Source organism: Bos grunniens, chromosome 1, assembly GCF_055505025.1.
Source record: "Bos grunniens cultivar Pamir isolate PY7600 chromosome 1, Bosgru_T2T1.0, whole genome shotgun sequence".
In the NCBI taxonomy this organism is placed as follows: domain Eukaryota; kingdom Metazoa; phylum Chordata; class Mammalia; order Artiodactyla; family Bovidae; genus Bos; species Bos grunniens.
Genome location: NC_141165.1, coordinates 74,207,891 through 74,232,781, shown reverse-complemented (window position 1 = coordinate 74,232,781; position 24,891 = coordinate 74,207,891). Strand labels below are relative to the sequence as shown.

General features: G+C 41.6%; 1 pseudogene; it reads right to left on the bottom strand.

The window, feature by feature from the left end:
• Window positions 1-14,196: 14,196 nt before the first annotated feature.
• LOC147379640 (5-hydroxytryptamine receptor 3C-like) lies at window positions 14,197-24,586 on the bottom strand (annotated as a pseudogene).
• Window positions 24,587-24,891: the final 305 nt, after the last annotated feature.

The following is a 24,891-nucleotide window of genomic DNA, read 5'->3' as shown; positions in this document are numbered from 1 at the left end:
TTGAAGGATAATTGCTTCACAAAATGTTGTTTTCTGTCAAATCTCAATATAAATCAACCATAGGTATACATATATACCCTCCCTTTTGAACTTGGCTCCCATCTCCCTCCCCATCTCACCCCCTGAGACATATAGAAAATTCCCGTTGGCTACCTATTTTACATATGGTAATGTAAGTTTCCATGTTACTCTTTCCATATATCTCACCCTGTGCTCCCCTCTCCCCATGTCCATAAGTCTATTCTCTATGTCTGTTTCTCCACTGCTGCCCTGTAAATAAATTCTTCAGTACCATTCTTCTAGATTCTGTATATACGTGTTAGAATACGATATTTATCTTTCTCTTTCTGACTCACTTCACTCTGTATAATAGGTTCTAGATTCATCCACCTCATCAGAACTGACTCAAATGTGTTCCTTTTTATGGCTGAGTAATATTCCATTGTATATATGTATCGCAACTTCTTTATCCATTCATCTGTTGATGGACAACTAGGTTGCTTCCAGGAGAAGGCAATGGCAACCCACTCCAGTACTCTTGCCTGGAAAATCCCATGGACAGAGGAGCCTGGTAGGCTGCAGTCCATGGGGTCGCTAAGAGTCAGGCACGACTAAGCGACTTTACTTTCACTTTTCACTTTCATGCATTGGAGAAGGAAATGGCAACCCACTCCAGTATTCTTGCCTGGAGAATCCCAGGGACACAGGAGCCTAGTGGGCTGCCATCTATGGGGTCGCACAGAGTCAGACACGACTGAAGCAACTTAGCAGCAGCAGCAGCAGCAGGTTGCTTCCAAGTTCTAGCTATTATAAGTAGTGCTGCAATGAACAATGGGATACATGTGTCTTTTTCAATTTTGGTTTCCCCAAGGTATATGCCTAGGAGTGGGATTGCTGGGTCATATGGCAGTTTTATTCGTAGTTTTTTAAGAAATACCGTCTTCCATCGTAGCTGTGTCAATTTACATTCCCACCAACAGTGCAAGAGTGTTTCCTTTCCTCCACACCCTCTCCAGCATTTATTGTTTGTAGACTTTTTGATGATGGCCATTCTGACCAGTGTGAGGTGATATCTCATTGTAGTTTTGTCTAATAACGAGCAGCTTTGAGCATCTTTTCATGTGTTTGTTAGCCATCTCTAAGTCTTCTTTGGAGAAATGTCTGTTTAGGTCTTTTCCCCACTTTTTGATTGGGTTGTTTGTTCTTCTGACATTGAATTGTATGAGCTGCTTGTATATTTTAGAAATTAATCCTTTGTCAGTTGTTTCATTTCTATTATTTTCTCCCATTCTGAGGACTGTCTTTTCACCTTGCTTATAGTTTCCTTTGCTGTGCAAAAGCTTTTCAGTTTAATCAGGTCCCACTTGTTTACTTTTGTTTTTATTTCCATTACTCTAGGAGGTGGGTCAAAGAGGATCTTACTTTGATTTATGTCATCAAGTGTTCTGCCTTTGTTTTCCTCTAAGAGTTTTATAGTTTCTAGTCTTACATTTAGGTCTTTAATCCATTTTGAGTTTATCTTGTGTATGGTGTTAGGAAGTGTTCTAATTTCATTCTTTTACATGTAGCTATCCAGTTTTCCCAGCACCATTTTTTGAAGAAGCTGTCTTTGCCTTATTGTATATTCTTGCCTCCTTTGTCTAAAATAAGGTACCCATAGGTGCATGGGTTTATTTCTTGGCTTTCTATCTTGTTACATTGATCTATATTTCTGTTTTTGTGTCAGTACTGTACTCTATTGATGACTGTAACTTTGTAGTATAATCTTAAATCAGGAAGGTTGATTCTTCCAGCTCCATTCTTCTTTCTCAAGACTGCTTTGGCTATTTGGGGTCTTTTGTTTTTCCATATGAACTGTGAAATTTTTTGTTCTAGTTCTGTGAAAAATGCCATTGGTAATTTGATAGGGATTGCATTGAATTTGTAGATTGCATTTGGTAGTATAGTCGTTTTCACAATATTTATTCTTCCTACCCAGGAACATGGGATATCTCTCCATCTATTTAGGTCATCTTTGATTTCTTTCATTAGTCTTATAATTTTCTGTGTACAGTTCTTTTGATCCTTCAGATCAGCGATCAGATCAGTTGCTCAGTCGTGTCTGACTCTTTGCGACCCCATGAATCGCAGCACGCCAGGCCTCCCTGTCCATCACCAACTCCCGGAGTTCACTCAGACTCATGTCCATCAAGTCAGTGATGCCATCCAGCCATCTCATCCTCTGTCGTCCCCTTCTCCTCTTGCCCCCAATCCCTCCCAGCATCAGAGTCTTTTCCAATGAGTCAACTCTTCACATGAGGTGGCCAAAGTACTGGAGTTTCAGCTTTAGCATCATTCCTTCCAAAGAAATCCCAGGGCTGATCTCCTTCAGAATGGACTGGTTGGATCTCCTTGCAGTCCAAGGGACTCTCAAGAGTCTTCTCCAACACCACAGTTCAAAAGCATCAATTCTTCGGCGCTCAGCCTTCTTCACAGTCCAACTCTCACATCCATACATGAACACAGGAAAAACCATAGCCTTGACTAGATGGACCTTTGTTGGCAAAGTAATGTCTCTGCTTTTGAATATGCTATCTAGGTTGGTCATAACTTTCCTTCCAAGAAGTAAGCGCCTTTTAATTTCATGGCTGCAGTCACCATCTGTAGTGATTTTGGAGCCCAGAAAAATAAAGTCTGACACTGTTTCCCCATCTATTTCCCATGAAGTGGTGGGACCGGATGCCATGATCTTCGTTTTCTGAATATTGAGCTTTAAGCCAACTTTTTCACTCTCCACTTTCACTTTCATCAAGAGGCTTTTGAGTTCCTCTTCACTTTCTGCCATAAGGGTGGTGTCATCTGCATATCTGAGGTTATTGATATTTCTCCTGGCAATCTTGATTCCAGCTTGTGTTTCTTCCAGTCCAGCGTTTCTCATGATGTACTCTGCATATAAGTTAAATGAGCAGGGTGACAGTATACAGCCTTGACGAACTCCTTTTCCTATTTGGAACCAGTCTGTTGTTCCATGTCCAGTTCTAACTGTTACTTCCTGACCTGCATACACATTTCTCAAGAGGCAGATCAGGTGGTCTGGTATTCCCATCTCTTTCAGAATTTTCCACAGTTTATTGTGATCCACACAGTCAAAGGCTTTGGCATAGTCAATAAAGCAGAAATAGATGCTTTTCTGGAACTCTCTTGCTTTTTCCGCCATCCAGTGGATGTTGGCAATTTGATCTCTGGTTCCTCTGCCTTTTCTAAAACCAGCTTGAACATCAGAAAGTTCACGGTACATGTATTGCTGAAGCCTGGCTTGGAGAATTTTGAACATGACTTTACTAGCGTGTGAGATGAGTGCAATTGTGTAGTAGTTTGAGCATTCCTTGGCATTGCCTTTCTTTGAAAACTGACCTTTTCCAGTCCTGTGACTACTGCTGAGTTTTCCAAATTTGCTGGCATATTGAGTGCAGCACTTTCACAGCATCATCTTTCAGGATTTGAAATAGCTCAACTGGAATTCCATCACCTCCACTAGCTTTGTTCGTAGTGATGCTTTCTAAGGCCCAGTTGACTTCACATTCCAGGATGTCTGGCTCTAGGTCAGTGATTACAACATCGTGATTATCTGGGTTGTGAACATCTTTTTTGTACAGTTCTTCTGTGTATTCTTGCCACCTCTTCTTAATATCTTCTGCTTCTGTTAGGTCCATACCATTTCTGTCCTTTATTGAGCTCATCTTTACATGAAATGTTCCTTCGGTATCTCTGATTTTCTTGAAGAGATCCCTAGTCTTTCCCATTCTGTTGTTTTCCTCTATTTCTTTGCACTGATCACTGAAGAAGGCTTTCTTATCTCTTCTTGCTGTTCTTTGGAACTCTGAATTCAGATGTTTATATCTTTCCTTTTCTCCTTTGCTTTTCTCTTCTCTTCTTTTCACAGCTATTTGTAAGGCCTCCCCAGACAGCCATTTTGCTTTTGCATTTCTTTTCCATGGGGATGGTCTTGATCCCTGTCTCCTGTACAATGTCACGAACCTCATTCCATAGTTCATCAGGCACTCTATCTATTAGATCTAGGCCCTTAAATCTATTTCTCACTTCCACTGTATAATCATAAGGGATTTGATTTAGGTCATACCTGAATGGTCTAGTGGTTTTCCCTACTTTCTTCAATTTAAGTCTGAATTTGGCAATAAGGAGTTCATGGTCTGAGCCACAGTCAGCTCCTGGTCTTGTTTTTGCTGACTGTATAGAGCTTCTCCATCTTTGGCTGCAAAGAATATAATCAGTCTGATTTTGGTGTTGACCATCTGGTGATGTCCATGTATACAGTCTTCTCTTGTGTTGTTGGAAGAGGGTGTTTGTTATGACCAGTGCATTTTCTTGGCAAAACTCTGTTAGTCTTTGCCCTGCTTCATTCCGTATTCCAAGGCCAAATTTGCCTGTTACTCCAGGTGTTTCTTGACTTCCTACTTTTGCATTCCAGTCCCCTATAATGAAAAGGACATCTTTTTTGGGTGTTAGTTCTAAAAGGTCTTGTAGGTCTTCATAGAACCGTTCAACTTCAGCTTCTTCAGCGTTACTGGTTGGGGCATAGCCTTGGATTACTGTGATATTGAATGGTTTGCCTTGAAACGAACAGAGAGAATTCTGTCGTTTTTGAGATTGCATCCAAGTACTGCATTTCGGACTCTTTTGTTGACCATGATGGCCACTCCATTTCTTCTGAGGGATTCCTGCCCACAGTAGTAGATATAATGGTCATCTGAGTTAAATTCACCCATTCCAGTCCATTTCAGTTCTCTGATTCCTAGAATGTCAACATTCACTCTTGCCATCTCTTGTTTGACCACTTCCAATTTGCCTTAATTCATGGACCTGACATTCCAGGTACCTATGCAATATTGCTCTTTACAGCATCGGACCTTGCTTCTATCACCAGTCATATCCACAGCTAGGTACTGTTTTTGCTTTGGCTCCATCCCTTCATTGTTTCTGGAGTTATTTCTCCACTGATCTCCAGTAGCATATTGGGTACCTACTGACCTGGGGAGTTTCTCTTTCAGTATCCTATCATTTTGTCTTTTCATACTGTTCATGGGGTTCTCAAGGCAAGAATACTGAAGTGGTTTGCCATTCCCTTCTCCAGTGGACCAGATTGTCTCCTTAGATAAGTTTATTGCTAGATATTTAATTCTTTTTGTTGCAATAGTGAGTGGGATTGATTCCTTAATTTCTCTTTCTGACTTTTCATTGTTAGTATATAGAAATGCAAGTGATTTCTGTGTATTGATTTTATATCCTGCAACTTTGCTAAATTCACTGATTAGCTCTAGTAATTTTCTGATACTATCTTCAGGGTTTTCTATGTCATCTGCAAACAGTGAGAGCTTTACTTCTTCTTTTCCAATCTAGATTCCTTTTATTTCTTTTTCCTCTCTGATTGCTGTGTTTTGCTCTATTTTTTCCCAGAATTTTTATAGTTTTATATTTTTATATTTATGCCTATGATAAATTTTGAGTATATTTTTGCATATGATGTAAGTGTCAACATAAATATCTATTTGTTCTAGCACCATTCATTTAATAAGACTGTTCTTTCTCCACTGAATTATCTTGACCCGTTATCAAAAGTCAAATGACTAACATGCATGGGTCTATTTCTGGATCCTCTCTGTGTTCCATTGATCCATGTCTATCCTTACATTGCCTCACATACTGTATATCTAAAGTAAAACTTAAAATCAAATAGTGTAATTTCTTCATCTTTGTTCTTTTATTAAAAAATATTAGGCATTTGCAATTCTATATATATTTTAGAATCAGCTTGTCACCTCTCTAGAAACAAAAAACCTTGCTTTTTTTGTGAATTAAACAATGCTTAAACAAATATACAAATTTAGGGGAGACCAAGATGGTTACATAGGAGTCTCCTAAACATCCTTCCTCCCACAGACACGCACAGAGCAATTCCTTCTGAGAGAAATCCAGAAACTGGCTGAGTGACTTCTGCATGTTGGGCAAATGACAAAATATCCACATGGAAACGGATAGGAAAGGTGGAGACATACACTCAATGTACACCAGTTCCTTCACCCAGCACAATACCATATAATCAGGAGAGAACCCTCAACTCTGGAATGAACCCTGATCTGAAGAGTGAAAGCTTTGAACCACACATCTAGTGTCCCAACTTTTATTCATCTCCTTCCTTGTTACAAAAATGATTTAAGATATTATACCCTTTAACTGAGGCTATAAAGGGATATAAGCAACTACAGTTAAATTACCTAGTTAAATTTATGGTTGAAAACAATCTGCCAATGTTCTTTTAATATCAGAAAGTGAGCAGTGATTTTAATCTAACCTAAGTTCAAGTCTGTTAACTCCGTAAATAAGACTGCAATTACTGATCTAAAAATAACTAAATGAAAACCTATACAACAATGAATATGAACAAAATATTGCTATTCACACATGGCTAAATCTCACAAATATAACATTGAGGGAAAGAAGTCAGACATAAAAGAATACCTACTGTAATTCCACTTATCTAAAATCTAAAACAGACTAAACTTGTCTAGAAGTCAGGTTAGTGACTACCTTTGGAGAGAATGAATGGGCGCAACAACTACTAAGGCCCCAGTGAGTGTTTTTCCAAGAGATGTTCTGTTTCTTCACTTGGGTGGTGGTTATTCAGGTGTGATCAACTTTAAAAATTCATTCAGTGGTACACAGAAGATTTGTACACTTCTCTGTATGTAACCTAGATTGCAATAAAAAGTTTGAAAAGGTAAAGAAGAAAAACCTTTATTGTGTAAGGTTTTGGCATGCCAGCTGTGTGTTGCACTTATTATATTAAAAGGTTGCATTAATGATTCAAAATATTGCCTAACAGTTATTGAATACTGAAATAAGAAACTACTTTGAATAACTAAATGTCTCAAATTGGTTTAAATAATACATGGAAGATGGATTCCAAGTGTAAGGCTGAGTAGAGTGAAAAGAAAGTAGCCTGTGAACTCAAGATCCCTGAGACTAGAATTCTAAGCAGATATTTTCTCAAAAGGTATGAAGAAATAGGCAAGAGTTGTGGTCTTTGGTCAGACGTGGGAACTAGGCAAGCAGACACAATGGCTGCTCCTTTGGGGTCTAGTGAATACCATGTTAGCACAGTGTGAAACAGGTAGTAAGAGAGTAAGAGAGACCTGGGCATTGGACATGTTGTCTTGGGGTAACTTGGCAGAATTACTCAATTTACCTTTACGGGAAGAAACTTGAAGAATGATTTTATTTCCTAATTGCATTTTATCTTCTGTTTGCTAAATTGCACCTTTAGAAATCCTTGTGTTTGCTCAGTAAGCTTTCTGGTGGTTCATTGAGACAGATGGCCACACGAGTTATAGAAAACCCTCGTGGTATAATTATAAAGTGCTACTTATTTTGTACAGATTCCTACCACTATCCCATATAGGTGGAAAATTAGTATCAGGAGTATCACCTCTGAATTATTAAGTATAATAATATAAATGAATTGTCCAATGGTAAAGAATCCGCCTGCAAAGCAAGAGACCCTGGTTTGATTCGTGGGTTGGAAAGGTCCCCTGGATACGGGATAGGCTACCCCACTCCAGTATTCTTGGGCTTCTGGCTGGTGACTCAGACAGTAAAAGAATCTGCCTGCAATGTGGGAGACCTGGGTTTGATCCCTGGGTTGGGAAGATCCCCTGGAGGAAGGCATGGCAACCCCATCCAGTATTCTTGCCTGGAGAATCCCCATGGACAGAGGGGCCTGGCGGGCTACAGTCCATGGGGTTGCAAAGAGTTGGACACGACTGAGTGACTAAGCACAGCACACATAGTAAAGGAGAAATAATAATGAAAGATGTTGGTATAAAGAAGGTGTAAGAGAAAATACAAGAGTAGTACAGAGGAAGGTAAGAGAAAACTGTTGAAAGAGCAGACAGGCTTGGTTTTCAGAAAGAGAAGCAGAGAGATGAAAGAAGAGAGGGGTAAGTATGAAACATGGTACTGTCTGTAGATATTCTGGATTTCTAGAAGACAGAAAGAATCAAAGGCAGTATTGAGATAAAACTCACAGTAAGAACGGGCAGGTATATGGGGGCACCGAAACAATAAGTAAGAAGGGATTTTTCTTAGAACTGTTTAGTGAATAAAAGAAACACCGAGGGACTTCCCTGGTGGTCCAGAGGTTAAAACTCCACGCTTCCACTGCAGGGGGCATGGGTTTGATCCCTGGTTGGTGAATTAAGATACTGTACGCCTCACGGTGTGACCAAAAAAAAAAAAAAAAGACAAGAAATACTGGTATGTGAGAAGGTTGTGAGGATATACCGGATACTGCTAATAAAAGGAGAGAATGGGAGCTTAGAAATGGCAACCTAAGAAGTTAGAAACATAATCAAGCATTTGAAGAGAGTAGTAGTATATCCAGGGCCAAAGAGTTCATAAATTTCCAATGTGTGCTCTTAACAGAGGTTTATACTAGCAAATGGAGGAAAAGGAAATAAAGTTTTAAGTGTATGTTTTTTTTGAAAGGGAAAGGGATATTGTAAATAATATGTACATCCTCTGAAATTGTGAAATACCCCTAACATTCCTCCTGACACATCTAGGCTAGAACTTAAACTATAGCTTAAACTATTTTGCCTCATTGTCAGGTCATGTTTTAAACTGCAAGAGTCACCTCAGCCTTAACACATGAACAGATGGTTGCTTTGCAAAGGATATTGTCAATTGTAATGGTCTTGGCACAGAAAACCTAAAGTCATCTATGTGTGAGGTAAAATGCAAAGTTGACGTCTAGAGAAACACAAATGTGGGGATGGGAAAGGAAAAAGAAATGATGCAAAGGTGACCTTAAGGAATTTGAAACTCCTCAAAGTTGTGGTAAACACTTTTCATGTTAAGTTATTAGCAAAAATCAAGGGCAAGTTTCTGATTGAAAAACATGTTTCGAGTAATGGAAAGAAGGAAATATAAGAGAATCTACAAGCAGAAATGCCATTGTCAGTGTAATAAGGACTGTCTCTAAGAACAGAGATAGTTGACATATAAAAGTGGACTGCTAATTTTCTACATAAGTTATGGGAAAATAAAATATACCAAGATAGGATAAAGGGATTGCATCTAGAGCTAATAAACAATGATTCTTGGCTGGCTGGCGTTCATTCATACATTGCAACAAGTCTATTAAGCACCTATGATGTGACAGGCGTCATGGTATCATATACTGATTTGTAAAAATGGGTGAGACATTGTCTTTTAGGAAAGCACACTCTTTAAGGGGAGTCAGAAATATGAATTAATCTCTGAAATCTATTCATCTAGTTGAATATAATTAAAACATAATCCAGATATTCATCCTTGGTATTCTTTCACTTCCCCTTTCAATTTTTCTCTCTCCTCAGGTCCTTGCTCCCAGGTACCTGTTGGAGTCCTCCCCAGGATATGTGCTGGTGGGGATATGAAGTACTGTTAATATAGAACTCTTTTAAAAAAAATAAGTTTTGGAGAATTCCCTGGCAGTTCATTGGTTAGGATTCTGTGCTTTCACTGTCGAGGGCCTGAGTTTAATCCCTGGTCGAGGAGCTAAGATCCTGCAAGCCTCTTGGGACAACTACCCTACCCCACCAAGAAGGAAGGGTTTTTGGCAGGGAGTAAATATAATATACGCTCATTGAAAACACAGACTTCCCAGGTGGGTACAATGGTAAAGAACTTACCTGCCAATGCAGGAGATGCAGATATGATCCCTGGGTTGGAAAGATCCCCTGGAGTGGGAAATGGCAGCCCACTCCAATTTTCTTGCATGGAATATTCCATGGACAGGGGAGCCTGGTGGTCTACAGCTGATGGGGTCACAAAGACTTGGACACAACTGAGTAATTGAATACCCATGCATTGAAAACACAGACAAGAAAATAAAAGAAGATAGCAATCCTCATAATCCCATTATCCTGGACAAAGTTAGCTCTTGTTATTTTTGTTTTTTATGTCTAGCTGTCCATTCAGTTCAGTTCAGTTCAGTCGCTCAGTCGTGTCCCACTCTTTGCGACCCCATGAATTGCAGCACGCCAGGCCTCCCTGTCCATCACCAACTCTTGGAGCTCACTCAAACTCACGTCCATCGAGTCAGTGATGCCATCCATCCATCTCATCCTCTGTCGTCCCCTTCTCCTCCTGCCCCCAATCCCTCCCAGCTGTCCGTTGGAGAAGTAAATGGCAACCCACTCCAGTATGCTTGCCTGGAAAATTCCATGGACAGAGGAGCCTGGTGGGCTATAGTCCAAGGGGTCACAAAGGGACATGAATGAGAAACTAACACTTTCACTCTCAGTTATCCATATCTTTCCCTCTGCATTTCTATCTAGCACTCTTTTTTTTTTTAAACAGAAATTTTATATACATACTGTTTTATAACTTTTTTTTTTCATGCTATATATCGTGGACCTGTTTCCCTGGTTTTGACATAGATCTACATTCTTACTTTAAATGGCTGCAGAGCATTCCTTTACGTGGCTATAGGACTATTTAACTTGAACTCTTTAATTGAGGCCCTTAACTAGTCTTCCTGGCCCTTCTTCAAGCATGTGTATGTATTCAGAGGGCCCTCTCTTTGATTTTGTGAGATTAGAGGAACCTGTTAGAATAAAACTTGACACAAAGGAAAGTGAAATGAAAATGGTTGATGAAAGGGACATTTTTTAATTTAAATATTTTATAATAATTTCTTGCAAATGAGATGACCTTTTCATTCTTTTGAATCTCTGAAAGTGTCTGAGAGACTTCAAGTCAAACCCCATTACACCTGTTTAGAATGAAGTATCAAAGCTTCTACAAGGGGGCTTTAAAAAATTATTTATTTTTTAATTGAAGGGTAATTGCTTTACAGAATTGTGTTGGTTTCTGCCAAACATCAACATGAATCAGCCATAGGTATACATATGTCCCCTCCCTCTTGAACCTCCCTCCCACCTCCCACCCCATCCCATACCTCTAGGTTGTTACAGAGCTCAGTTTGAGTTCCCTGAATTATACAGAAAATTCCTATTGGCTATCTAGTTTACATATGGTAATGTAAGTTTCCATGTTACTCTTTCCATACATCCCACGCTTCTCCTTTCTACCCACCCAGCTGTGTCCATAAGTCTGTCCTCTATGTCTATGTCTCCACTGTTGCCCTGAAAATAATTTCATCAGTACCATCTTTCTAGATTCCATATATATGTGTTAGTATACAATATTTGTTTTTCTCTTTCTGACTTACTTCACTCTGTATAATAGGCTTTAGGTTCATCCATCTCATTCAGTTCAGTTCAGTCGCTCAGTCGTGTCCGACTCTTTGAGACGCCATGAATCGCAGCATGCCAGGCCACCCTGTCCATCACCAACTCCCAGAGTTCACTCAAACTCACGTCCATCGAGTCGGTGATGCCATCCAGCCATCTCATCCTCTGTCGTCCCCTTCTCCTCCTGCCCCCAACCCCTCCCAGCATCAGGGTCTTTTCCAATGAGTCAACTCTTCGCATGAGGTGGCCAAAGTATTGGAGTTTCAGCTTTAGCACCAGTCCTTCCAATGAACACCCAGGACTGATCTCCCTTAGGATGGACCTAAGGTTGGTTGGACCTCCTTGCAGTCCAAGGGACTCTCAAGAGTCTTCTCCAACACCACAGTTCAAAAGCATCAATTCTTCAGCACTCAGCTTTCTTCACAGTCCAACTCTCACATCCATACATGACCACTGGAAAAACCATAGCCTTGACTAGACAGACCTTTGTGGGCAAAGTAACATCTCTGCTTTTGAATATGCTATCTAGGTTGGTCATAACTTTCCTTCCAAGGAGTAAGCATCTTTTAATTTCATGGCTAAAGTCACCATCTGCAGTGATTTTGGAGCCCCAGAAAATAAAGTCTGACACTGTTTCCACTGTTTCCCCATCTGTTTGCCATGAAGTGATGGGACCAGATGCCATGGTTTTAGTTTTCTGAATGTTGAGCTTTAAGCCAACTTTTTCACTTTCCTCTTTCACTTTCATCAAAAGGCTTTTGAGTTCCTCTTCACTTTCTGCCATAAGGGTGGTGTCATCTGCATATCTGAGGTTATTGATATTTCTTCCGGCAATCTTGATTTCAGCTTGTGCTTCTTCCAGCCTAGCATTTCTCATGATGTACTCTGCATAGAAGTTAAATAAGCAGGGTGACAATATACAGCCTTGATGTACTCCTTTTCCTATTTGGAACCAGTCTGTTGTTCCATGTCCAGTTCTAACTGTTGCTTCCTTAGAACTGACCTAAATGCATTCCTTTTTATGACTAATATTCCATATGTATGTGTACCACAGCTTCTTTATCTATTCATCTGTCAGTGAACATCTAGGTTGCTTCTATGTCCTAGCTATTGTAAATAGTGCTATAATGAACGTTGGGGTCCATGTGTCTTTTTCAATTTTGTTTTCCTTAGAGTATATGCCTAATAGTGGGATTGCTGGGTCATATGGTGGTTTTATTCCTAGTTTTTTAAGGAATAAAAAAACTCCATACTGTCTTCCATAGTGGCTGTATCAATTTTACATTCCCACCAACAGTGCAAGAGGGTTCCTTTTCTTCACACCCTTTCCAGCATTTATTGTTTGTAAACTTTTTGATGATGGCCATTCTGACCAGTGTGAGGCGATATCTCGTTGTAGTCTCAATTTGCATTTCTCTAATAATGAGTGATGTTGAGCATCTTTTCATATGTTTATTAGCCATTTATATGTCTTCTTTGGAGAAATGTCTTTTTAGGGCTTTTCCCCACTTTTTGATTGGGTTGTTTGTTTTCTGGTATTGACTTGCATATACCTGCTTGTGTATTTTGGAAATTAATCCTTTGTCAGTTGTTTCATTTGCTGTTATTTTCTCCTGTTCTGAGAGTTGTTTTTTCACCTTGTTTATAGTTTCCTTTGCTGTGCAAAAGCTATTAAGTTTAATCAGGTCCCACTTGTTTATTTCTGTTTTTATTTCCATTACTCTAGGAGTTGGGTCATAGAGTTGCTGTTATTTATGTCATAGAATGTTCTGCCTATGTTTTCCTCTAAGAGTTTTATAGTTTCTAGCCTTACATTTAGGGTCTTTAATCTATTTTGAGTTTATCTTTATGTATGGTGTTAAGAAGTGTTCTAATTTCATTCTTTTGCATGTGGCTGTCCAGTTTTCCCAGCATCACTTATTGAAGAGTCTGTCTTTGCCCCATTGTATATTCTTGCCTCCTTTGTCAAAAGTAAGGTACCCATAGGTATGTGGGTTTATCTCTGAGCTTTTTATCTACAAGAGGGCTCTTTACCTCAGTGTTTGTAGAGATTATCATAAATGCACTGAGGAGCCAGTGCTTCCTGGAAAGTTATTTACTGGGACAATAAATCAAGAAGAGACTCCACTGACCCCAATCTTCAGTGATAAGGGAGTCAGAAGTTAGGTGAGGCTAAGGAACACTGAAGTGTGTGGGAATGAGGACCCACATGCCCATGAGGCATGTGAGACATCAGGAGATTGTCTAGGGCTGTCCTAAACCTGCTTGGTAGGGCTGTGTTGTTTTGGGAATCTAGAGGGGACATGGTAGTCACTGGGCTTCTCTGATGGCTCCAACAGTAAAGAACCTGCTTGCAATGCAGGAGATGCTGGAGACTTGGGTTCGATCCTGGGGTCAGGAAGATCCCCTGGAGGAGGAAATGGCAGCCCACTCCAGTATTCTTGCCTGGAGAGTCCCATGGACAGAGGAGCCTAGTGGGCTACAGTCCATGGAGTCACAAAGAGTTGGATACAACTAAAGCAAATGAACATATGCATACACATGGTAGTCATTGCAGGTAAGTGGTTAAGACTAGGAAACGGCCTGTGTCTGGCTGGACCTAAGACCATGAGAATCTTCATGCTGTAGTTTGTAGGGAGAAGTGGATATGGATGTCATGCCTTGGTGTTTCAGAGGACGATCACCATAGTGATAGAGGTGGCCATGAAAAGCAGGTAGAGACAGAAGAGCAAGGTGTCCATCATGTGGCTTAACTGCACCCATAGACTGACCAAGTGCTGCTTCTGAGTCTTGTTTTCCGGCTAGGTTCTTGCTGACCGAGGGAACCCATTTAGTTCTCTCTCTGGACCTGGCACCTTCCCCACAAACTCCATGGGCTCCACACCTATGGTGAGACGGAGACTCAGCTGTGGGCCACCAAGGTCACCTGGGGGATTGTGGGGAAGGAGGCAGGAGCGGAAAAGCAGAGGTGATGGAGGAGGAAGCGTGGGCAGTGCTCATTTCCCTCACCAGGCAGGTGGGCAAGGCCTGTGTTTCCTTTCTGGGGCATAGCGGGGCAGCATGTCCTTGGGCTGGTGCAGTGTAGAAGCAGGAAATGGAGCCAGCGAGGCATAGGTGGGGGCTGGGTGGTGGCCGGGTCCAGCAGGGAGGAGATGAAGATGGTCTCCAGCAGGCTGAGCACCATCAGGGACAGACACAGGGCAAAATAGACACTGGGAGGAAGCTGGGCCTACCTGAGGGCCAGAGGCACCAGCCAGGACTTTATTCCTCTCTTCCAATCCCACCCTGGGAAGCACAGCCTCTTTTGCCCAGTATATCTCCCTTCCCTGAGCCAGTTCCGCCAGTCCCTCTCACCCTTCTCTTCTCAAGAGCTGGAGGGGCCATACTGATGAGGGGGGTGCCACTGGCAGGGAGTAAGTCATTCATCATGAGCAGGAAGACACTGTAGCCCAGCAGAAGAGTTATCTTGAATGAGGCAAGGTTCTTTTTTTAAGTATTATTATTTTATTTTAATTGGAGGCTAATTTACAATATTGTATTGGTTTTGCCATACATTGACATGAATCCACCATGGGTGTACATGTGTTCCCCATCCTGAACCCCTCTCCCACCTCCCTCCCCATCCCATCCCTCTGGGTCATCCCAGTGCACCATCCCTGAGCACCCTGTATCATGCATCGAACCTGGACTGGTGATTCATTTCACATATGATAATATACATGTTTCAATGCCATTCTCCCAAATCACCCCACCCTCACCCTCTCCCACAGAGTCCAAAAGACTGTTCTATACATCTGTGTCTCTTTTGCAGTCTCACCTACAGGGTTATCGTTACCATCTTTCTAAATTCCATATATATGCATTAGTATACTGTATTGGTGTTTTTCTTTCTGGCTTACTTCACTCTGTATAATAGGCTCCAGTTTCATCCACCTTCTTAGAACTGATTCAAATGTATTCTTTTTAATGGCTGAGTAATACTCCATTGTGTATATATACCACAGCTTTCTTATCCATTCATTTGCTGATGGACATCTAGGTTGCTTCCATGTCCTGGCTTTTATAAACAGTGCTGCGATGAACACTGGAGTACACGTGTCTCTTTCAATTCTGGTTTCCTTGGTGTGTATACCCAGCAGTGGGATTGCTGGGTCATATAGAAGTTCAACATTCAGAAAACTAAGATCATGGCATCTGGTCCCATCACTTCATGGCAAATAGATGGAGAAACAGTGGAAACAGTGTCAGACTTTATTTTCTGGGGCTCCAAAATCACTGCAGATGGTGATTGCAGCCATGACATTAAAAGATGCTTACTCCTTGGAAGGAAAGTTATGACCAACCTAGATAGCATATTCAAAAGCAGAGATGTTACTTTGCCCACAAAGGTCTGTCTAGTCAAGGCTATGGTTTTTCCAGTGGTCATGTATGGATGTGAGAGTTGGACTGTGAAGAAAGCTGAGTGCTGAAGAATTGATGCTTTTGAACTGTGGTGTTGGAGAAGACTCTTGAGAGTCCCCTGGACTGCGAGGAGATCCAACCAGTCCATCCTAAGGGAGATCAGTCCTGGGTGTTCATTGGAAGGACTGATGCTAAAGCTGAAACTCCAATACTTTGGCCACCTCATGCGAAGAGTTGACTCATTGGAAAAGACCCTGATGCTGGGAGGGGTTGGGGGCAGGAGGAGAAGGGGACGACAGAGGATGAGATGGCTGGATGGCATCACCGACTCAATGGACGTGAGTTTGAGTGAACTCCAGGGGTTGGTGATGGACAGGGAGGCCTGGCGTGCTGCGATTCATGGGGTCGTAAAGAGTCGGACATGACTGAGCAACTGAACTGAACTGAATGGATGGCAGTTCCATTTCCAGTTTTTTAAGGAACCTCCACACTGTTCTTACTAGTGGCTGTGCTAGTTTGCATTCCCACCAACAGTGTAAGAAGGTTCCCTTTTCTCCACATCCTCTCCAGCATTTATTGCTTGTAGACTTTTGGATAGCAGCCATTCTGACTGGCATGAAATGGTACCTCATTGTGGTGAGGCAAAGTTCTTATTTCCTGCTGTCAGGTAAAAGCTGAGGGCGTCAATGGTGAGCGGAAAGCTACTGGGCACCAGGAGGTTTAAGATGAAGAGGCTGGGCCTGCACCTGTTGGCCATCTGGTAGGAAGGAGTGTGGAGAATGTGGCAAATAACTGATGCCAGAGGGCTCAACTCTATATTTGATTATTCATTCTTTGCTGATGTCCAATTAGGTTGGTCATGGGTTGACCTCTCTGGGTAATAGATGGATTGAATTGTGCCCTGTTCAGAAGTGCCACCAATTTCATTGTCTAATTTCCCCTTATGTCCCACTTTCTGGGAACACAATTATAGACTTTTGTGGGAAAATGGGGCTCTTTGGACCATTGGACAGGACCATCCATTTTTATAAAAGTCCAGCTGCTCCTCCTGTCTGCAAGGCAAATGCATTGGGGATCCTTCTTGAGGGCAGTTAGGATAGAAAGTGGAATGAGGAGCAGGTGCTCAACTCCTTAGAATTATTTTTACATCCTAAAGAGCCTTAGATTAAGAGGAAAATCAAGAGCAACTTGGAAGTCAAACAGGGGCCCCTGGACTTACATAGGAAATGAGTTGGTCATATAGGTTGCTGTCCATCAACATCTTTGGGGTGGCCTTGCTGGTGTTCAGAAGCTCCCACTCCCCCTGGGTCTGAGTGACATTTCAAGGTATATCTGTTATCACCCACAATTCCTTGTCCAGGAGCATGCTGTCCACTGCAAGTAGGCCAGGGTAGCTCAGTCCAGAGAGTCCTCAAGTCTCCTGCCCACAAGATTCAATTCCTCCCCCACTGAGCTTCTTCCACAGATTCTCCTCTCTGTCCTTTTAAAGTAGGCATCTAGGTTTTCTCAGAAGTGGGTCATAGGACCAGAAATTCATATACATGTGGGCTGCAGCATTAGGAGGATTTTTTTTTGTTGTTGTTAGAGTCAAAGTTATGGGAAGATTAGTTATGACTCAAACATGAGTCAAGAAATTTTTGGAGGGACTTTCTTGGTGGTCCAGTGGTTAAGAATCTGCCTGCCAATGCAGGGGACACAGGTTCGATCCCTAGTGTCCCCTTCGTTGTCTAAGGGGAACTAAGATCCCACATGCCTTGGGGCAACTAAGCCTGTAGCACAACTAGAGCTACATGTACCCTAGAGCCCATGCTCCGCAACTAGAGAGTAGCCCCCACTCTGCAACTAGAGAGAAAGCCTGCGTGCAGCAACGAAGACCCAGCGCAGCCAAAAATAAGTCAATAAAATAAATAAAAAGAATTTTGGGAGTCTTTCCTATTTTTCTTCTCAATTCCCCAATTCTTTGTGTTGTTTCAGTGGAATAAATCTTGAACAGCTCAGTATTTTTATAATTACATGCATGCCAGTTATAATGATTTATTTATCTGATTCTTCCATAGGACACCTGGTAGCTTAAGTTACATTAATTACTGGTTAAAGTGTATTGGCTGTTAATGTTAACAGGCTTGAGCTAAAAATTATACATGTGCAGCAGGTCAGGGTCAGGTTAGATTCATTTGGTGGAAGGGCTATCTAAGGTAAAGCAGTAGTTTTTGTTTATTTTTTAAACTTTATTGAGAAATTAAAGCAGTAGTTCTTAATCCTGTCTGCACATTAGTGTCACCTGGCGAGATAGAAAGAAATCACAGTAGTAGAACCCCATTGGAACAATTAACTTGGAGTTTCTGGGGTAATGCATAGTTATTGGTATTTTTAAAAAGATTCAGTGGGCAGCCAGAGTTGAGAAGCACTGATCTAAAACCTCCCTAAATAATGCCTGCATCACTGATATATCTTCCTCTGAACCTTAAATGGCTGCCACAATGTGTCTCACTCACCTGTGTAGAGGAGGGGACTGAAGGTGAGCAGGCAGGTCTGTTGGTCAAAAGGAAAGTAGAAGGTGTCTGGGTTATAGGTGCTGGTCACCCTCATTGGCCTGTGGTACTATAATTCGACCTTGGCTGCTGAGATAGGTAATGAGACCTGGGGTGCCTGACCCACATCCACACTGCTTGTGAGAAGCAGAGAGAGAGGTGCTGTGGGTGCCTTCATCAGCTCCCTCCCTTCCCAGGTCTCCTACTGTGCTCACTCTTGGGGCTATTTCTTTAAGGTCACTCTCTCTTGTCTCTTCTGCTCATAGTGTTTTGTGAGAGTCAACTCATTGAGACTGTGCCCTGATCTGAATCTGCTGGTGTCCCTGTGCCCTGCACTGACCCTTGGTTGCTCTTTTCAGATGGGCTTCATGCTGGCTTTCCCTGACCCGGATATACACGATTCCTCAATGCTGATATCTGGAAGCCACAGGTTCTCAGCTGATACAGTGAGTCTGTTGTTGCTGATGCACTCTACTGTGTTCTAGCTAATGAAAGGCTAGATGTGTAGTCCCACATCTACAGCCAGGTCAGTAGAAGCAGAGGTGAGTGATGGTGGAGCCACTCCAGCCCTTCCCTTTCTTCTTCTCTTTCTTTTTGGCCATACTAAATGGCAGGCAAAACTTTCCCATACCAGGGATCAAACCCATGTCCCCTGCAGTGGAAGCACAGAGTCTTAACCACTGGACCACCAGGGAAGTAGTCTTTAAACTCTGATACTCTTATTCCCACTGAGGTCCCTAATGACCACACCCTATCTCCCCTTCTTTATTAGCCAAGTATCATTGGCAATGGAGAAGGAAATGATAACCCACTCCAGTATTCTTGTCTAGGGAATCCCAGGGACGGAGGAGCCTGGTGGGCTGCCGTCTATGGGGTTGCACAGAGTCGGACATGACTGAAGCAACTTAGCAGCAGCAGCATTGGCAAAGTACCCCTTAATGGCCTTTTTTCTAGGCAGACATTAAATACAGCCCAAAACCACTTGGACCCAGGGTTGTACCAGTGCATTGGTCTGCAAACACTTGGCCATTTTCTTGGGTTACGAGTTCTGTCTTCCTAAGCTGCCCAGGGTGATTTGCGTCTCCTGGACCAGTTCTAGATGAACTTATTTGGTCCAGGAACAATTTATACATTGGGTAGAGGTCTGGAAAACCTTTAAGTCACTCTTAAAATTTAAACTTATAATTGGTAGTGGGAAAGGGGGGAGAGTTGATCTGCTTTACCGTAGTAATCCACAGGAATGATGTCAGAAGCTGGAGCTGTGCATCCTGGTAAAGAAATTCCCATCCAGGCTTATTAGTGCAAAAAGATTTGGCCCGTGCCCACTACATATTCTTATAAATATTTACTAATTTATTGGAGCAGGCATCATTTTAGATGCTGATCTATCTTTTCCTTATTGTCTCCCCTTGTACCTAGGAACAATTTAGGTTTGTTTGTTTTTTTTTAAAGAAAGGTCTTAATTTTTTTTGTTTTTTTGTTTTTATTTTTTCAGTTGGAGGATAATTGCTTTACAATATTGTGTTAGTTTCTGCCATAAATCAACATGAATCTTCCACAGGTATACATATGTCCCCTTCCCTCTTGAACCTCCTTCCCACCTCCCACAACATCCCATCCCTCTAGGCTGTCACAGAGCATTGGGTTTGAGTCCTTGTATCATATAGCATATTCCCACTGGCTATCTGTTTTACACGTGGTAATGTGTATGTTTCAGTGTTAATCTCTCAATTCATCACTTCCTCTCCTTTCCCCACTGTGTCCACAAGTTTGTTGTCTATGTCTACGTCTCCTTTGCTGCTCTGCAAATAGTTTCAACAGTACCATCTTTCTAGACTCCATGTATATGTGTTAATACATTATATTTGTTTTTCTCTTTCTGACTTACTTCACTCTGTATAATAAGCTCTTGGTTCATCTGCTTCATTAGAACTGACTCAAATGCAATGCTTTTTATGGCTGAGTAATATTCCATTGTATATATGTACAACAACTTCTTTATCCATTCGTCTGTTGATGGACATCTATGTTGCTTCCATCTCCTAGCTATTGTAAATAGTGCTGCAATGAACATCAATTCAGGTTTTAATTGACATAAAGATCACTTCTTTCTGGAACTTTCCAGAAAGGTCAGGACTCAAGGATAAATCCTTCCTGAAAAAATGTCACTGCAGCCTTCTTCTCTGTGTCTCCCCATCCCATAGGAAAACCCTCTAATTGCTCCAGAATCCATTCATAGTACCTGTTGCTCACCACTAGACCAATACAATGTTGGGCTGAGAGGGCAGAGGATTATTATCCCCTATTAGAAGCAACAGAAAGTGAGGATCAGGTCTCATCACTTCCAGGATGGCAGACAGATGAAAGATATGTTGACTTGAGTGGGAATGCTGACCTTGGTAGCTGGACAGAAGACCTTTAAATCAAACAATGCTTGGAAGGCAGCAGGATCTACCCCATGCTGGTCAAATCCTGAGCAACTGATGGTGAAAATGTTGCCTCTTCCTGAAGCCAGCAGAGACCCTGTGAGAGAGAGCCTCCATTACTAGGATAGGAGCCTCTCTGCAGAGAGAGAAAACAGAGGACTCACTGGGAGGAGTGGGTGAGCCCTCCTCCTTCTTGGGCCAAGACTTCTTAAGGTCAAAATCCTTCCTGCCAGGGCTGGAGAGGATGGGCTGATCTGGTAGGCAAATGGTGGAAATGGATGTGGTGAGCTGAGTCAGTATCTATTCTCATTGTTCATCCTCATGCAAAATCTGCCCAAATCTGTATGCAAACTCATCCTTGATGTAATGGCAGCCACTTCAAGAAGGCCTGTGGTGCACCCATCATAAGTCTCTTGGATCTACCTACTAGTACCACCTAGCACTGCCCTTGGACTTGTACTCAAGGTCATTTATAAATCTGCTCTAATGATTTCTCATCCTCATTTTCAGGGACTTCTGTTTACCTAAGACAGAGTTAATTTATCAAGAAGATAAGATAGATAATCAACTGCGCTTACTTACTAGGCAGATACGGGAAACACGAAGTAGGTATTCTGAATATGTGCTTATTTTGGTGCTTTAGCTTATTTTGCCCTTCTCAGATTTAGTCTTCTCAGATAGCTTAGGACTTATTTCTAGCACTGGGATCATTAGGCCATATCACTGAGCCAATCATAGTAAGCCCTATGTGGATCTTTGTTCTTGGCCATGGCCAGGGAGCTATTTGGGTAGTACCTGAGCAGAATCTTTGCTCTGTTTCCTTTTTTTTTTTTTAATCTTTTTTTCCCCTGCCTTCTCTCTTTCTCTATATCTTTCCATAATATTTAAGGTACCTACCCAGACTGGGAACAAGTATTTCCCCGTGGAGGCAAAGTATCTGTTTTCTTCTACCTCAGATTGATTCCTATCCTCCCTTGATATTTTACTTACTCTTTCAGGGCTACTCTTTTCATAGACATCATATCAAAGGAGGTAGGGAGGTTAGGATGAAGGTGTGGTGGAAAGGGCACTGGAGGACAAGAAAAGGCAGATTTGGAAAGGTAGTGAAATGAGATCCCTATGCAGGCAGGGAGTGAGGAGAGCTCTGTGTCCTGAGCAGTGGAATATCTTTCTATCTGTCACCAAAAGGAAATCAAGACACTGACATTATGGAAGAAATATTTAACTTGTTAATTCTAATGTCCTTCACGTGCTAGAAGAAAGTTCCTATATATGCTTCAGAACCACACTCTGGTCTTCTCTGTTCTTGCCCCATCTTACCTTGAAGCAGAAGGTTGACAGTGAGACAGAGGAGGAATCCCCTCACAGCGGGCCACCTTCCTTCCATCCTCTTCTTCTGGACTCTCCTCTGGGGACTTGCCAGTAGCCCCCAAACCCTGGTGCTTAAAGGAGCTCCAACCATACCTTGGTTCCTGGTTTTGAATACTGCTCATGACAGCTGACCACTCCCTGGTGAGAGGCTATGGCCAGAGAGGTCACAGCAGTTTCCTGCTTTGCCCCTGTCCATGAATGCCTTCTGAGCTCCAGACAGGGAGGAAGTTGGGCCAAGACTAAGGGAAAAGTATCCTGTTTGGCAGCTCTATACTGAGATCAATAACAAAATAACTCACTTTAATGAGAGAGTGTGGACTGGTGAAATAAGAATTATTACTTTTCTAAAGCCAGGGAATCTGCAGATTTGGAAAGGTGACAATATTTAGTGATTTGGTTACATATTTATTAAGAATAATTGAAAATACCAAATTATAAATCTTTATTCATAGCTTCATTATCTATTGTTTATATTTTTCCAACATCCCCTAGCTAGATTTCCTCCTTCCAGTCTTTCTGCCTCCCTGATTCGTTCTCCCCCAGACTAATGTTTTCTATACAAGTTTTACTCTATGTATTGATTCCATGATAACAGATGTCACAAAACTAAGTTAACAGATCTGTTTTTAACATTTTTGTGTTGTCAATAGTGATATACATTATCATAAACTAGTAATCCAGCTACCATCAATATTAACGGCCTGTGTCAATGTTATGTCTTATGTCACATCTTTATAAAAAGTACAATTTAACCAAATGAGTGAATTGGAACATTGTTATGTTAAGTATCTTAAGTCACATTTCCAGAAAGACTTGAAAATGTTTTCTTGCAGAAGGGATGAAGAGTCAGACCTAGAGTACAAAAGAAACTTTGTTCAGAATGTAAGATCATGACAGTCCAAAATAGAAACGGCTAAGGAAGGCAGGAATGTCCCACTTTGGGGGCCCAAAGTGGGAAAATATAGAACAGAAGGCTGCAATGTCTTTTGTTTAAAGTTTGAAATGTCTATAGTCTTTCAGTCCTACCAGCTCTGTAAGTCATTGCTTCCCTTCTTTGGAAACTTGGCCAAGGGATTGGGCCATCATGTCATATAGGACCAAAGTACTACTGTGTTTGTATCTACATAGACACACCTGTGGGGTGCTGGGCTCCTGGACTGGCCAAGAGTGAAGGGCTGGCTGTCAAGGGACACTTGAGTTCCACAGGTAGGCTATACTCACAGGCCCTGGAACTAGGAAAGGAGGGTTAACTTCAAGCCATGCTGCAAGTGGCTGAAGATAGTTGATACATACCTTGTTTTTAATAAAGTTGGCTGAAAAATGGGACCTAAGTTCTGATTGGACTCAGAAGTAGACATAGCTGTCAGGAGATGGAAGTGATAGAGGCAGGAGAATAAAGCACTGAGGCACAGGCTTGCTTCTGACCTGGAGAATCGGAGTTTCAACTCTGGGATCTGGAGATCTCAGGGACTATTATTTCTCCTGCTGCTGCTGTTGCTGCAGGAGATAACTAACATATTGAGTACTCTATTGTATGCCAGGCATTGTATTAGGCTGATGCAAATGTAACTGTGGTTTTGGACCGTTAATTTTAAATCGTTATATCTAGGCTCAAACACATCTTTATTAATCAAATTAGGAACCATTACAATCAACACATTTTTGCCAATAAGAAATGTTTGTTTATTCCTGTAGCATAAAAATCCATGTTTCTGGATTCATCGAACTCTTGGAAAGAATTTTCTGCCTCCTACTGGTTATGGAAGTGTTTTCCCTGCAAAAAGTTGTTAAGATGTGTGAAGATCTGGTAATTGGTTGGCAAGAGGTCAGGTGAATATGGCGGATGAGGCAAAACTTTGTAGCCCCGTTCACTCAACTTTTGAAATGTTGGTTGTGCAACGTGCAGTTGGGCATTATTGTGGAGAATTGGGCCCTTTCTGTTGACCAATGCTGGCTGCAGGTGTTGCAGTTTTTGGTGCATCTCATCGATTTGCTGAGCGTACTTCTCAGATGTAATGGTTTTGCCAGGATTCAGAAAGCTGTAGTGGATCAGACCGGCAGCAGACCACCGAACAGTGACCAGGACCCTTTTGTTGGTATAAGTTTGGCTTTGGGAGTTGTTTTGGAGCTTCTCAGTCCCACCACTGAGCTCGTCATTGCCAGTTGTCATATAACATCCACTTTTCATCGCATATCACAATCTGATCAAGAAAGCGTTCATTGTTGTTATGTACAATAAGAGAAGACAACACTTCAAAATAACGATTGTTTTGATTTTCAGTCAGCTCAGGAGACACTCACTTATCAAGTTTTTTACCTTTCCAATTTGTTTCAAATGCCGAATGACCATAGAATGGTTGATGTGGAGTTCTTCAGCAGCTTCTTGTGTCTCAATTCTTTATGTGTAAGAGGATCGGCTTTGATGATCCTCTCAGTTGGTTGCTATCAACTTCCAGGGGCTGGTCCCTGTGCTCCTCACCTTCAAGGCTCTGCTCTCCCTTGCAAAACCTCTTGAACCACCATTGCACTGTATGTTCGTTAGCAGTTCCTGGGCCAAATGCATTGCTGATGTTACAAGTTGTCTTTGCTGCTTCACAACCTGTCTTGAACTCAAATAAGAAAATCACTCAAATTTGCTTTTAGTCTAACATCATCTCCCTAGTCTAAAATAAATGTAAAATAAACAGTAAGTAATAAGTCACTAGCAAAGAAACATAAAGTGAGAAATGCACATTAAAATGATGTATAACATAGCCACATTTATTTAAGAATGTATTCCAGTATCAAACAGCAAAGTCCAACAATGCAATTACTTTTGCACCAACCTAATATGTCTAATTTTATGTCATCCCCCAACATTCCTACAGT